The sequence below is a fragment of the Chelonoidis abingdonii genome, chromosome 2 (genome assembly GCF_003597395.2).
Source record: "Chelonoidis abingdonii isolate Lonesome George chromosome 2, CheloAbing_2.0, whole genome shotgun sequence".
NCBI classification, from domain to species: Eukaryota; Metazoa; Chordata; order Testudines; family Testudinidae; genus Chelonoidis; species Chelonoidis abingdonii.
In genome coordinates, this window is record NC_133770.1 from 256622802 (window position 1) to 256639787 (window position 16986).

General features: G+C 46.9%; 1 pseudogene; it reads right to left on the minus strand.

Annotated features, from left to right (window-relative positions):
• Positions 1-14843: 14843 nt before the first annotated feature.
• LOC142046245 (uncharacterized) lies at positions 14844-16710 on the minus strand (annotated as a pseudogene).
• Positions 16711-16986: the final 276 nt, after the last annotated feature.

The window sequence follows — 16986 nt, forward strand, 5'->3', positions numbered from 1 at the left end:
CTTGAAATGCATGCCTAGGATGAAGGAATAGATTGTTGATTGTGGTCTATCACGTCGTGTAATGGCCTGGTAATCTCTTCGAAGGTTTTCTCATCACGAAACAGGGGCAATCCGTGCAGGTTTATTGGGAAGAGCCACTGTTGGATCAGTACGATGCCGCTTAACGCTGGTCCGATCTCTACCTCTTTTCCCCGCCCGCTCCCTTTGTTCCGGGTGCAAACCAGTTTCTAGATTGGCAGATTTGCTCGCAGGGAGATCTGGTGACAGCCTCCCCCCTCCTTTGGAAAGCGCACAACTATTCGCGCCTTTTTCCCTGGCGAACTGAGCAACCGCTATACAGCAGCACTCAATGGACCCTGCTTGAGATCCAGTAACGCATGCTGGCGTTCGTAAACAACTGCGCATTCATCTCGTGCGTCTGATGGTGAACCTAGAATGCAAAGGCTGAGGAAAAGGAGAGCAGTCAGCAGTCGCAGCGACAAGAGCGATGAGACATTTGGCGACACTGATTCTCGCCTAAACGAGGGCCCCTGCATTTTGGAGCTATCTGCTGTATAGGGGCCAGTCTATCCCTTGAACGCCATTTTGGGCGCCGGAAACAGCAAAGACTGGGGGATACCGCATGTTGCCAGGTCTGGGACGATTCGCAGTGGCTGCAAACTTTCGCATTGCCGTAAGAGCCTTTCTTGAACTTTTGTGACTTGCTTCCCTGCCCTGAAACGCCAGAATACTAAGATGGAGCAGCTCTCACGTGGAAAAGCGAGTGGCAATGGACCTCTGGAAGCTGCAATCCAGACAGCTACCGGCATCGGGATAATTTGGGATGGAAAATCTGAACTGTGGGGGGTCTGTGATGCAAATGCCAAAGCAATCTTCTTAATGCGCTGCACGAAAGTTGTATGACTCTGGAAACGTGGCATGTCAATAGTGGATGCATTTGCTGCAATGGATATCCACTGTGGTGCGGGCGTAGATGGAACCTAATTCCCTATCTTGCCCAGAGCGCAGCGCCAACGCGTAACGTAAAGAAGGCAGCTTTTCATCCGGTTGCAACGCCACCTGGTGGTCAAAGCGTGTTCACCAATCAGGGGTTGCAGAGGTCTATGCGTTGGCGTTTCAAAGTTCTCTGTATTAACGAGTTCTGATTGCTGTCCAGAGCGGTCAGTAGTGCACTGTGGGATACCTCCTGGAGGCCAATAACGTCGATTTCCGTCCACACTAACATTATTCCGAATTAGTAATATCGATTTTAGGGTTACTCCTCTCGTTTTGAAGGAGTACAGAAATCAATTTAAAGAGCCCTTTAAATCGATTTACAGAACAGTGTAGTGTGGACGGGTGCAGCGTTAAATCGATTTAACGCTGCTTAAATCGATTTAATGGCGTAGTGTAGACCAGGCCTAAAAGATAGCAGTGTAAATGTTCACGGTTAGGCTGAAGCTCAGACTCTGAAACCTGGAGAGGTGGGAGGGTCTCCGATCCCTGGCTCCAGACTGAGCCAGACTGTCTACACTGTTATTTTTAGACCTGGCTGCTGCAGGTCATTTTTTTTTTTTTTCTGTGTAGATAGACAATCAATGACTGTGATATTGAAAACAAAAAATTACAGATCAGGAAATACACAGATGCACTTGGCATATTTTATAGGCTACTGAGGGAGAAAGCTTCCCAAAATTTCTTGCCAGCACAGAGGTGATTAAAGTGCGCCAGACAAAGACCAGGTCAGGAGTCTTCTATTGCTCCATGTGAAATGCTGAAGAAAAATTAAATTTAAATTCTGCACACATCCAATCTTACAGTACTTAATTTTATCCAGAAGTGATGCTTTGGGAAAGGCCTGTGTAGCTCAGAAAAGAAAAAAGGTTTAAAATTTTCTAATCCCATTTATCTGCCACATTTTACTATGCATTCTCTCCCAAAGAGATCCCAGTGATTTCTTCAAGCCTTCATACGTGCCAGTCATCTAATCAGGAAAATAAAAACTATCTGACCAATCACAATCAACACAATCACAACCAAATTTAGAATATAGAATAATGAGCTAGAGAACAAGGTACTGCAAACAGGAGAGTTTGAGGGGAAGAAGGAGATCCCCTTGTTGAATGAACAAGGTGTGAGTACTAACCTTGGGATGAGTGAGTTTGTTTTGCTGTTTGTGTTTTTCTTTCTCTTTCAGGTTTTTTCAGTTATTTTCAGTTATTTCAGTTACTAGGTCAGTTGGGATTGTGTGCCTGGGGACTGTTTGAGCCTTTGTTTCCTGGATCATCCTGATCTTTGATCAGCCTCAATCAGCCCTGTGATCATCCTCTCTCCTGTATGATTAACAAGGGGGTAGGGCTGACCTAGGAGAGAAGGCCTTAAAAGCCAGGGATAAGTGACCAAGGGGGCCGAAAACAGGGGACCGCAAACAGGGAGTTTGAGAGGGAGTTTGAAAGAGGGAATTGTAATATAGTTGCTATGGTTAGGAAGGGCCGCATTGCCAGTGCCAATGCTGTTCCTGTCTCCTCCACCTCCACCTGTATCCAGACAGACAACCTAACCCTGGATGTCACTACCCAGATCATAGTGTGGATTTGCAGAGACTGTGGCCTGCATTTCCCACTCTCAGAAAGCCAGGCTTGGGGGACCATCCAGTGTGAAAGGTGCCTGCTGGTGCAATCTCTCAGGAAGCAGGTGGGAAAGCTACAGGAGGAGGTGGCTAGGCTGAGGAGCATCCATGCCCACGAGGAATTCCTTGAGAGTATTTATAGGGGAGACATCCAAGGCTGAGGAAGCTATCCAGCCACAGAGAACTGCTGTCACACCACCGGTGAAGCAGGATATGGCTCTGTCACAAGGGGGACTCTGACAGCTGGTTACTTCTGGCAGCAGGCAGTGCTCTCAACCCATCCACCATGGTGATGGAAAACAGATATGCTGCCCCGGCAATGAGTGATGTGGAATCACCCTCAAAGGTTGAAGAGGAGAAAACTGGGATGATCACAGTCTCCACTCCCAGGAGGAAACATAAGGTAGGGGTAGTCAGTGACTCTCTTCTGAGGGAGACGGAGGCACCCATCTGTCGCCCTGACATGGCATCCCGGGAGGTATGCTGCCTGCCATGGACCCATATCCGAGACATTACAGAGGGATAGTCGAGGATCATTCAGCCCTCTGACTACTACCCCGGGCTACTCATCCATGTGGGCACTAATGATACGGCAAGGTATGGCCCTCAGCAGATCAGAAGTGATTACAGGGCTCTGGGAGTAAGGGTGAGGGAGTTCAGAGTGCAGGTGGTGTTCTCTTTGATCCTTCTGGTCAAGGGTAAGGGCCCAGGCAGAGACAGATGCATCCTGGAGATGAATGCTTGGCTGCCAGGATTGATGTCACATGGAGGGCTTCGACTTCCTTGACCACGGGATGCTGTTCCAGGAAGAAGATCTGCTAAGCAAAGATGGGGTCCACCTTTCGAGGAAGGAGAAGAGCTTATTTGGATACAAACTGGGTAACCTAGTGAGGAGGGCTATAAACTAGGTTTGAAGGGGGCAGGTGACCAAAGGCCACAGATAAGTCAAGAACATGGAGACCTGAGAGATGGTTTGGAATCTGAGGGGGAGCATTGGCTATTATAGCAGGGATAAAGGCGAGACAAGACAGAACTGGGGAGAGGGAAATCAAATCAGTATCGTAGATGTCTGTATACTAATGTGAGAATTATGGGGAATAAGCAGGAAGAACCTGAAATGCTAGTAAATAAACACAACTATGACATAGTTGGCATCACAGAAACTTGGTGGGATAATATACATGACTAGAATATTGGTATAGAGGGATACAGCTTGCTCAGAAAGGACCGGCAGGGAAAAAAGGGAGGAGGTGTTGCCTTATATATTAAAAATGTATACACTTGGACTGAGGTGGAGATGTATTTTCTCTCCTTCTTCTCAGCCTCTCTGTCTTTCAGCTCCATGGATCTCTTATGGGCTTCAGCTTCTTGTTGTTTCAGCTCCATGGCTTTCCTATGAGCAGCTTCTTCAGCCTCCAGTGCAGTGGATGTTTTTCAGTCTCATTTCTGACTGCCTTTTCTGGTACTGGTGTTCTCTCTCTCTTTCTTCTGCCTCCAATCTGGCCAGCTCTAACTGTGCAGGTTCACTGGTGCTCATTTTTATGCTCTACTGTTTCTATTTCCCTTACCCAAAATAAGCAAACAGAAAACAGCACACTGTAACCCCTTTGACTGTTTTCAGATACCACACTTGAGACTCACTTAAAATCGCTATACCAGTGCTTAAAGTGTAAACTTCACTTAAAGTAACAAGCTGTTCATATACTCTGCTCACTGCGCCACTATGACATTACCCAGGGCACAATCTGGACTGATGAACAACTGTGTCCCCTCAGTTCTCCAACTAGGGGTGCCTTTTACCTGTTTCGCTGTGAGAGTTATCCCTCCTGGTCTCACACATAGCCTACTGCATGTAAGTTACTGCCAGTTATAGTATGTGAGTGCTATAGCCACTCTTGAAATATACTGCAAAGTAACACCTGTAAATTCCCAGTTCCAGACTTTCCCCAGAAATTGACATCTTGTACTGTCCAGCTATCTCCTGGACAATATAAGCTCATATAAAGTCTGTCATCTTATTAATAGAAAGTGATATGCAGAAATCCTGTTATCCCAAATGGAATTTCCCAGACACTTCAATCCAAATACACTGGTTTAGATAAACCAGTAAAACAAGTTCATTAACTACAAGAGATAGATTTTAAGTGATTCCCAGTAATGAGGCATAAAAGTCAGTTACGAGAAAATAAAAGTAAAGCTCAACTAATATCTAACTTAACCACTACGTGAATTCAAAGCAAAGGTCTCTCTCACCACATGGCACAGAAATCATACTAGTTGACCTTCTTTCAGTCAGGATCCCTCCCCCAGTCCAATGATGCTTCCTTGTTCTTCACCTATTGTGAATGCCATGGGGAGAGAGAAAGGGAGAAATAATATGGGGTGTTTGCCCTCCTTTCTTATAGTTCTTTCTCTTCTTTGACAATCATTTCCAGCTGAGGTTCAGGAGACAGAAAGTCTGTGTGGATGGGAGCCACCAGCCGTTCCTTTGTCAAGATATAGAGTTTTGCTCACATCTTCTTTTCTCCCAAAGAATGGCCACTTAACCAGGTGATGGTCGATTTGATTTTGTTAACACCTGGCTGAGGAATTGGCTAGCCTTTTGTCTCTGGGGAACTGGTTTGTGGCTGCACCTCCAGACATGGAACATATCTTAGTACTAACACATATAGGAATCTCATAGCTTTACATGCAATGTTACCGCACATATTTTACTAGGACAATAATGGTCAACAAATTATCATTTTTCATATAATACCTCACAAGGCATACTTTGTACAAAAATTATTAGTCTTATAAAAGGGGTGAATATAGGAGTACAAAATGTCACATGCTCATTGATAGTTTTCCTGTGAAGACGACACATTCAAAATTCATCTGCTTTTCCTCTCAATATCCCCTCACTTTGAGGCTATGCCAATAAAGCACTACCATCACTCACTTACTAAATTCCTTCCAAGGAAGCTATGTAAAACTTGCCTTAGAAGGATTAGAATTTATCAGTAAATGTTGGTAAATGCCAATTTTACCACATATACACAGACAAAAAATAATTAATAATAATCTAAATTTACAAACAGGCAAAGACAAATGAAATACTGTGTCCAGTTCTGGTACCCACAATTCAAGATGTACATTGATAAAATGGAAAGGGTTCGGAGAAGAATCATGAGAATGATTAAAGGATTAGAGAACATGCCTGAAAGTGATAGACTCAAACAGCTCAATATATTTATCTTAAAAAAAAAAAGGTTAAGGATTCACTTGATTACAGTCTATAAATTTCTACGTTTGGCACAAATGTTTAATAATGACTATTCAATCTAGCAGATATAAGATATAACACAATCCAGTGGTTTGAAGTTGAAATTGGACAAATTCAGCCTGGATATAAGGTATGAATTTGTCATGGTGAAAGTAATTAACCATTGGGACAATTTACCAAGGGCCGTGGTAGATTCTCTATCACTGACAATTTTTAAATCAAGATTGGATGTTTTCCTAACTGATAAATTCTAGGAATTATTTGGTGGAAGTTCAATAGCCTGTGTTATACAGAATGTTAGACTAGAAGATCACAAATTGTGTCTTCTGGCATTGGAATTTACGAAAACCATGGTAAAAAGCCAAATAGAAAGAACTGAGGGGTTTTTTTTATTATTAATATTTTACTGAAGATCCCTGTTCAGAGTTTGAAGAAAATACATTTTGCGGTTCTTCATTATTGTCATGTTACACAATGTCAGAAGTTGACTCATTTAAATCAGCATAAATAAAAGGAAAATAAAACTTTTCTAACTGATCTAACTTTGAGTTAATTAGCCCACAGAATGGCCTAAATGAAAGGAATGTTTCACCACATTACAAACCACAATGAAGACTGAGAGAGAATAACGAGGTGCAGGTCTGCTAATGAATTTATGCAATGGGTTGTGAAGCTGAAAATATTCATAATGCATCTTTACTGAAGGAGCTAGGAATAACTGTGATACTATTGTTAAGGAGGTTGATGAGCTTTTCATTACCAAAAGGAATGTAATCCATGAATGGGTGTGCTTCGGCCAAGAAAGGTGCAAAGGCTCAAGAAAAATATCAAAGTCTTTCTAAAGGTCTTATATGAACAAACAGACATCGTGATTCTGGTATCGGGAAGGAAGAAGGTATAAGCAATTGTCTAGAAGTTGGAATTGTAATCAAGGAATTTATATAAAAATGACAGTGAATGTCTGAGATAAATCTGGAATGGCTGTGCTACTGACACAGCAGTCTGAGCTACTGCAAATACAAATCACTTGCAAGAATGTAGTAGAAGTAGGAAAGAAACACTCCGATGGATACAAGAGAAGCATCAAACAAATATGTAGTATTGTCCATCCTAAGCGTTCAAAAATTCTGAGTCAGCTCCCGCCCCCCCCCAAATTAGCAGTCCCAAGTTGTCACCCTCGTATGCCCTTGGACTCAGCAGGCTGGGTCGAGCAGCACCTCCAAGCTGTCACTCTCATATGCCACGTGCACCACACTGGAACAGAGTACACCTGAGCAGGCTGGGTCAAGAAGCACTTTCAATCTGCCACCCTCATATGTCCCAGGTTCAGCACATCCCTATCCCTACTTTCACGTTACAACTGTTATGGTAGTAACTCACTTGATGAGCAAATCCCGCAGGATTTTTGGGTGCTGCAGGGATCTTTTAGCTTAGGTATGAGGAGTGTTGTTGCAGAGCGAATGTGGAAACCAAAAAACACCCATAAGGGGGAGGGGGAGAGAGAGGGAGAGAGAGACAGAAGCAACCAGCTTAATGATGAATGTTATTTATTTCCAGGTAATAACCATGAGGGAGCCAAGCAAACAAAACCGTTGTAATATTAAATCTAACAAACTTTATTATAAAAGTCAGGTTTAGAAAACTATAACTGATCACAAAAGTCAGGGTCAGAAGGCTATACTTAGAGAAAGAGAGAGACAGAGAGAGCACGCGCGATGGGTTCTCACCACTCTGTGAAGCTTGAATTGGTTGAAGTTCTAGGTGGTGGTGGTGGTAGCTGACGGTCTGGAGTGCTGGAGACAGGCAGATCTCCCAGCACGATCAGTCAGAAGAAGATGAAGCCCCAATGGAACTGATGCAGATTTTGGATCCAAGCATCAGAACCCTTACTTAAGCATAGGTAGGGGTTACATAGCATAGCTAGGTAACAACTACTTCCCTCCCCCGTGCCCCAATGGCTTCAAGGGAGAACACTAGATTTGTTTATATGTAAACAAAGGAGTATATCAAAGTTGTTTTGTTCAGGCCAAGGCCATCCCTACCCATAGACAAAGTTCGCAGCTGCGTAGAGCACCAGGAAATGTGGTGCTCCACATTTCCTGGTACCCTACGCAGCTGCGTGTTGCTCCAGCCCCTGCTCCGCCTCTTCCCCATGGTCTTTGGCCCTGTTCCACCCCAGCCCAGCCTCTTCCCACCCCTGGTCTGCCCCAGCCCTGCCCCCACACCCCTGAGGACTGCAGCAGGGCCAGGCCTACACTTACCGGTAACGGGAAGTCCAGCAACCTGGCCCCAGCTGTGCCACCAATGAGTGCTAGGGGGCAGTTCCCCCTGCCCCCCAAGCCAGCATCCCCCATGGGGGTGGGGGCTGCGTAGGGCCCCAGAATAGCTAGGGACAGCCCTGGTTCAGGCTAGACCACAGGAGCTGATCATTCCTGGTTATGGGTGGTGTTCCTTGGAGGGAGCTTACAATGCAATTAGGGAGCTTTGCTATTTTGGATCCCAATAAAGGATTTATTACTTGAATTGGTCTGATAACTACTGAGCTGGGTGTGTGCAGGCGTAGGTTCATTAACATCTGAAGCAGAGATCCCCCATCATGCAGTGCTCCCCTGCTTTTCTGGTCCCAGAGTTCCATGCAGTTCTTGCCTGGGAATCTCTGTTCTCCATTCTGTATACTAATGGAGATGCTTCCTTGTCCCAAATGAGAGTAGGGGAGTTTTCTTAATCATGTCAACCTTATCCCAGGGGTTTAGGCATGTCTCCCAGTGCCTTTTCACTGCCTTTTCATTGCCTTTCTTCTGATCGGTTTTGGTTCAAACAGAGATTGGGGTGGGGAAGGTCTTTTGTGAGTCAGACAGGCTGGGTACTGCGCCCTGGTTTCTCAAGAACACAGAACTGCTAGGTAACAACTACTTCCCTCCCCCGTGCCCCATCTGATCCTGACAACTTTTGTATCACCACCCATAAGATACTGCTTTTGTCACCTCTTATGCAGCATGACAAAAGCACCAGATATCTTCCTAAAGAAACTGAATGAAATTCTGCAAGGCCTAGACGTGGCAACCTATCTGTGAGTGACTGTCAGAGGACAGTTGATCCTCTGAAGGGGTCAGGGGCTCAATCTACCAGTGATAGGCTCCACAAGGGTGAATGAGGCAATCCAGGTTCACCTGGGGCTAATTAACTCACTGAGTAACTGGAATGCAATGGTGGTGGTATAGCCATATTGGTCCCAGGATATTAGAAAGACAAGATGAATGAGGCAATATCTTTTATTGGACCAACTTCTGTTAGTGAGAAAGACAAGTTTTTAGCTACACAGAGGCCTTGGCTACACTTGAGAGTTGCAGTGCTGGTGGTGGCTTTACAGTGCTGTAACTCACTCCCCATCCACACTGGCAAGGCACATACAGCACTGTATCTCCACGGTTGCAGTGCTGCTTGTATTCCAATTCCACAAGAGGAATAAAGAGTATAGCACTGCTAATGCAGCGCTGCCCCACCAGTGTGGCCACCCAAAGCGCTGTGATTGGCCTCCAGAAGTATTCGGGAGTATCCCAGAATGCCTGTTCTAGCCACTCTGCTCATCAGTTCGAACTCTACTGCCCTGGCCTCGGGTGACCAACCATCATACCCACCCTTTAAATTCCCCGGGAATTTGAAAAATCCCCTTCCTGTTTGCTCAGCCAAGTGTGGGGTAGAATCAGTGAATCTTTCCAGGTGACCATGCCTCCACGCTCCAAATGAGCCCCAGCATGGAGCAATGGTGAGTTGCTGGACCTCATCAGTGTTTGGGGAGAGGAAGCCGTACAATCCCAGCTGCGCTCCAGTCATAGGAATTATGATACCTTTGGGCAGATATCAAGGGCCATGATGGAAACGGGCCATGACCAGGACGCACTGCAGTGCAAGGTTAAAGTGAAGGAGCTGCAGAGTGCCTACTGCAAAGCCCGCAAGGGAAACCGCCGCTCCGGTGCTGCTCCCATGACCTGCCTTTTCTACAAAGAGCTGGACGCGATACTTGGGGGTGACCCCACCTCCACTCCGAGGACCACCATGGACACCTCGGAGTCCCTGGAGGCATGCAGCCAGGAGTTCTTCTCAAGCCAGGAGGAAGGTAGCCAGTCGTAGCAGCCAATACTTGGTGGAGGACAAACAGAGGGGCAGGTTCCTAGTAAGTGGCTTTTATTTTCAGGATGGAAATTTTTCGGGAGAGGAGGGTTAGGGCTGCATGCATGCATGCCTAGATGAGGAATAGTGCATTGATGTGGTCTATCACGTCGTGGTAATTGGCCTCGGTAATCTCTTCGAAAGTCTCATCCAGAACAGGGGCAATGCGCTTGTGCAGGTTTATTGGGAGAGCCACTGTGGTCCAGTCAGGCTAACGCGTCCGCGCCACTGTGCCGCGAGGGATAGGGGGACCATTGCTGCACACAGGCAAACTGCATAGGGGCCAGGGCGGAAGCCGCATTGCAGTAGGAGACCCTCCTTTGCTTCCCAGGTCAGCCTCAGCAGCGAGATATCTTCCAGGATAAACTGTGGAAAATGTTGGGATAGTGTTCAGTGTAGGTCCCCCTGCAGCTGTTGCCTCTTCCCAAGGCACAGAAACCCAGAGGACAGTATAGCCCTGAAACAATCAGTCCCCCTTACTCACCATTTCAGGGCTCCCGTGGGTTATGTGCGCTCTCTTTGGTATGGGAAAATTATGCTATTGTGAAGACTGTATGTGCCTTCCGTAAGTGCAGGGAAATCATTACTCTGTCTGGTATAAACAATGCTGCCTCTGTTAAGTGTTGCATTTTGCCTTTACAGATGCAACCTTAAGATCTTGGCTGTCCGTGTTATCACCGGCTGAGAGACTGCAAAACCTCCGGAAGAGACCGCAAAAAAGCAAAGATGACATGCTGCATGAAGTGATACATCAATCTCTCACAGATAATCAAAAAGCGCAGGAATGGAGGGAGAGGGGAAGCAGGATCCGAAAGGAAAATGCAGCGCACAGGAAGCAAAGCATGGAGTGGGTGATAAGCATCCTGGAGCACCAAGCGGACTCTATCCAGGCGCTCATAGCCATGCAGGCAGAGCACTACCGCCCTCACCCCCCATGCAGCCCTTGTCCCAAAGCTCTTTCCCTTGTGCCCCCATGTCAGCTCCAACCTCCCTTCCCCAATATCCGGGTTCTTACCACCACTAGCTGCCTCCAACACCTGTATGTTCACCAACTAGCCCTGAGAACTACGACCCTTACCCTCTGCACTCAACCCCCATCACTATGCAGCATAGCCATCCTGAAGTGCAGCACTCATTGCACAGCACTCCAGACAGGACATATGCAAATCTGTGACTGTATAGTTCCCCACCCCACCCCCTTGCCCTTTCAGATTCCCAAAAAGTTGTATTTCTTTCAATAAAGTAATTTTCTTTTCAATGAATGAATTTTTGGCTTTGAAAACAGTCTTTATTATTATATAAAGTTAAAAATACCTTAGCCCAGGAAAGAAACAGGCACTGCAAATCAGCTTAGCAAACACAGATTCCTACTAACATTGTAACCACTGCACTTCACTTCCGTGCAGGGCACCAAACATTACTGTTGGTTTTCGGCATCAAATTCCTCCCTCAGTGGCCCTTTAAACAGCCAAAAGCACACTCCACACTCATTCGGCACCGGCTCAGCCTATAGTTGAACCGTTCCTTGCTGCTGTCAAGGCTCCCTGTGTACGGTTTCATGAGCCACGGCATTAACGGGTAAGCGGGGTCTCCAAGGATCACAATGGGCATTTCGATGTCCCCTAGTGTGATCTTCCGGTCTGGGAAAAAAGTCCCGGCCTGCCACGTCCTGAACAGGCCAGTGTTCCAAAAGATGTGTGCATCATGTACCTTTCTGGGCCAGCCTGCATTAATGTCAATGAAATGCCCATGGTGATCTACAAGTGTCTGGAGAACCATAGAGAAATATCCCTTCTGATCAACGTACTCGGATGCTAGGTGGGGTGGTGCCAGAATAAGAATATGTGTCCCATCTATTGCACCTCCACAGTTAGGGAAACTCATTTGTGCAAAGCCATTCACAATGTCCTGCACATTCCCCAGAGTCACGGTTCTTCTTAGGAGGATGCGATTAATGGCCCTGAAAACTTGCATCAACACGATTCCAACGGTCGACTTTCCCACTCCAAACTGGTTCATGACCAATCAGTAACTGTCTGGAGTTGCCAGCTTCCAGATTGCAATAGCCACCCGCTTGTCCACCAGCAGGGCAGCTCTCAGTCTCGTGTCCTTGCGCCGCAGGGTGGGGGCAAGCTCCTCACACAGTCCCATGAAAGTGGCTTTTCTCATCCGAAAGTTATGCAGCCACTGCTCGTCATCCCAGACTTGCGTGACAAAGTGATACCACCACTCAGTGCTTGTTTCCCAAGCCCAAAAGCGGCATTCCACGGTGCTGAGCATGTCTGTGAATGCCACAAGCAATTTCGTGTCGTATGCGTTACGTGACTCACTATCATCGTCGGACTCCTCACTGTCACTTTGGATCTTAAGGAATAGCTCAACTGCCAAACGTGATGTGCTGGCGAGACTCGTCAGCATACTCCTCAGCAGTTTGGGCTCCATTTCCCACATACCGAAATGGAACACAGAATCGCGCTGCACAGAAACCGTTGAAAGATGGCGCCAAATGTGGACGGAAACACAGGGATTGCTGGGATGTGAAGAGATGCATCACTGGGTGTTGGGACAGGAAGCAGAATGACCCGCACCCTCTGCCCCCTTCCCACAACCCATGGCGCCAGAATTGGAAGAGGTGCTCTGTAGGATAGCTGCCCATAATGCACCACTCCCAACACCACTGCAAATGCTGCAAATGTGGCCACAGCAGCGCTTTCCCTACACAGCTGTACGAAGATAGATTTAACTCCCAGCGCTGTACAGCTGTAAGTGTAGCCATACCTAGAGATCTTGTTCTGGTGTGGGAAAGGTACTCGGCACATCACAGCTAAATACAAAGTGGAACAGATTGTTTAGCATAGGTAGTTAGTACATATTCTAAGGAGCATTCAATGAGGTCTGTCAGGGGTGCCTGGACATAAATGGGAGTGACTCCAGGTCATTCTCTTTTTAAGTTTCATCTCCCGGAGATTCAGTCCTACCTGCAATCATACTGCACTGTCTTCTGGCAAGCAGTCAGGAGACGATGATGGCTAGCAATTGTACTGCACCGTCTTCTGGCGAGCAGCCAGGAGATGATGATGGCAAGCAATCGTACTGCACCATCTTCTGGCAAGCAGTCAGGAGATGATGATGGCTAGCAGTCATACTGCACTGTCTGCTGCCAGCCTAAGATGTATTAGAGAGATGGAGTGGATCAAAACAAGAAAGAGACCAGATTTCATTTGTATTCATTTGCTCCCCCATACCTCCCTTCCATGAAATCAACGGCCGACAATCGTTTCAGTGAGGTCTGTCAGGGGCACCTTGAAAAGTTTAATAGGAGATTCAGTCCTGCCTAGAATAGTGGGGGGAGGGGTAGTTAGGTGATTTGGACATCTTAGTGTTAATGGGGCAGGTTCATGCCATGGAGGAGACAAGCACAGAGTGGTGGGACAGCATAGTGTTGCAGGTCTGAGACGATTCCCAGTGGCTGTGAAACTTTCACATGCGTAAGGGCATTTTTGTGGAACTTTGTGACTTGCTTTCCTCTGCCCTGAAGTACAAGAATACCAGGATGAGAGCAACCCTGGAAGCGAGTGGTGATAGTGCTGTGGAAGCTTGCAACACCAGACAGCTACCAGACAGCTACCAGTCAGCTGGGCATCAATTTGGAGTGGGAATTTAGTTAGTGGGCAATCTAAACTGTGGGGACTGCTTCAATAGTGATCCAATGCAGCCAACGCAATCACTGAGCTGCTGATATCAAAGGTAGTGACTCTGGGAAATGTGCAGGTCATAGTGGATGGCTTTGCTGCAATGGGATTCCCTAACTGTGGTGGGGCGATAGATGGAACCCATATCCCTATCTTGGCACCGGAGCACCAAGCCAGCGAGTACATAAACCACAAGGGGTACTTTTCAATGGTGCTGCAAGCACTGGTGGATCACAAGGGATGTTTCACCAACATCAACGTGGAATGGCCGGGAAAGGTACATGATGCTCACATCTTCAGAAACTCTGGTCTGTTTCAAAAGCTGCAGCAAGGGACTTTCTTCCCAAACCAGAAAATAACTGTTGGGGATGTTGAAATGCCTATAGTTATCCTTGGGGACCCAGCCAATCCCTTAATGCCCTGGCTCATGAAGCCATACACATGCACTCTGGACAGTAGTCAGGAGCTGTTCAACTATAGGCTGAGCAAGTGCAGAATTGTGGTAGAATGTGCATTTGGATGTTTAAAAGCATGCTGGCACAGTTTACTGACTTGCTCAGACCTCAGCGAAACCAGTATTCCCATTGTTATTACTGCTTGCTGTGCGCTCCACAATCTCTGTGAGAGTAAGGGCGAGACGTTTATGGCGGGGTGGGAGGTTGAGGCAAATCGCCTGACCGCTTATTATACGCAGCCGGACACCAAGGCAGTTAGCAGAGTACAGGAGGAAACAGTGTGCATCAGAGAAGCTTTGAAAACCAGTTTCATGACTGGCCAGGCTATGGTGTGAAAGTTCTGTTTGTTTCTCCTTGATGACCCCTCCCCCCTTGGTTAACTCTACTTCCTTGTAAGCTAACCACCCTCCATTCCCCCCTTTGATCACTGCTTGCAGAGGCAATAAAAGCATTGTTGCTTCACATTCATGCATTCTTTATTAATTCATCACATAAATAGGGGGATAACTGCCAAGGTAGCCCGGGAGAAGTGGGGGAGGAGGGAAGGACAAGGCCACACTGCACTTTAAAACTTACTGAATGGCAGCTTTCTGTTGCTTGGGCAGTCCTCTGGGGTGGAGTGGTTGGGTGCCTGGGGGTCCCCCCAGCCCCGCGTTCTTGGGCGTCTGAGTGAGGAGGCTATGGAACTTGGGGAGGAGGGCGGTTGGTTACACAGGGGCTGTAGCAGCTGTCTGTGCTCATGCTGCATTTTCTGAACCTCAGCCATACACTGGAGCATATCAGTTTGTTCCTCCAGTAGCCTCACCATTGCCTCTTGCCTTCTGTCAGCAAGCTGACTCCACCTATCATCTTCAGCTCGCTACATATTATCTTCAGCCTGCCACCTGTCCTCACGTTCATATTGGGCTTTCCTGAACTCTGATGTTGTCTGCCTCCATGAATTCTGCTGTGCTCTTTCAGTGTGGGAGGACTGCATGAGCTCAGAGAACATTTCATTGCGAGTGCGTTTTTTTCACTTTCTAATCTTTGCTAGCCTCTGAGGAGGAGAAGATAGCGTGAGCGTTGAAACATTTGCAGCTGGTGGAGGGAAAAAAAGGAAGAGTGGTAGTTAAAAAGATACATTTTAGAGAACAATGGGTAGACTTTTTCACGATAAACTTTGCTGCTAACATTACATAGCACATGTGCTTTCGATACAAGATTGCATTTTGTCTCTTATAGAGGGTATGCTGGTTTGGTGTGAGAGATCACTCACGCAGGGCTGAGCAACAGAATTCGGCTTGCAGAGAGCCATGGTAAGCCACAGTCTTTTGGCTTTTTAAACCTTCATAACATGTGGAAATGGTTTCAAACAGCAGCGCCCTCATTTCCCATATCAAGCAACCATTGGATTGGCCATTTAAAATAGGTTGGCAATTTAAAAGGAGGGGCTGCGGTTTTCGGGTTAACGTGCAGCACAAACCCAACTAACCTCCCCCCTCCCTCAATTCTCTGGGATGACTGCTTCACCCCTCCCCCTACCGCATAGCTAGCAGCGGGGAACATTTCTGTTCAGCCACAGGCAAACAGCCCAGCAGGAGTGGTCACCTCTAAATGTCCCCTTAATAAAATCATCCTATTTCAACCATGATTGATATCACTCTCCTGAGGATAACACAGAGAGATAAAGAATGGATGTTGTTTGAATGCCAGCAAACGCCAGGACCATACACTGTGTTATACAGTGATTCCAGACTACATGCTACTGGCCTGGCATGGTAAAGTGATCTACCATGGAGGACGGAATAAGGCTGCCGTCCCCAGAAACCTTTTGCAAAGGCTGTGGGAGTACATCCAGGAGAGCTTTATGGAGATGTCCCTGGACGCAAATGCCAGGGCAAATTATTCATTAAATACGCTTGCTTTTGAACCATGTACAGTATTTACAAAGGTACACTCACCAGAGGTCCCTTCTCCCCATGGCGGGTCCAGGAGGCAGCCTTGGGTGGCTTTGGGGGGTACTGGCTCCAGGTCCAGGGTGAGAAACAGTTCCTGGTTGTCGGGGAAAATGGTTTCTCTGCTTGCTTGCTGTGAGCTATATTCAACCCCCTCCTCATCACCTTCCTAGTCCCCAAAACCCACATCCCTGTTGTGTGCTGCTCCATTGACAGAGTCAAAGCACAGGATTGGGGTAGTGGTGGCTGCACCTCCTAGAATGGCATGCAGCTCATCATAGAAGCGGCATGTCTGGGGCTCTGATCTGGAGCGGCCATTTGCCTCTCTGTTTTTTTGGTAGGCTTGCCTCAGCTCCTTAAGTTTCATGTGACACTGCTGTGGGTCCGTGTTATAATCTCTGTCCTTCATGCCCTTTGAGATTTTTTCAAATGTTTGGGCATTTCATCTTTTGGAATGGAGTTCTGATAGCACGGATTCATTTCCCCATACAGCAATCAGATCCCGTACCTCCCATTCGGTCCATGCTGGAGCTCTTTTGCGATTCTGGGACTCCATCACGGTCACCTCTGCTGATGAGATCTGCATTCACCTGCAGATTGCCATGCTGGTCAAACAGGAAATGAGTTCAAAAGTGTCTACCTGGCCAGTGCATGAGTTGAGAGCGCTGTCCAGAGCGGCCACAATGGAGCACTCTGGGATAGCTCCTGGAGGCCAATACCATCGAATTGCGACCACACTACCCCAAATTCGACCCGGCAAGGTCAATTTCAGCTCTAATCCACTTGTGGGGGGGGAGGAGTACAGAAATAAATTTTGAGAGCCCTTTAATTAAAAAAAAACAGTTTCATCAGGTGCAGGGTT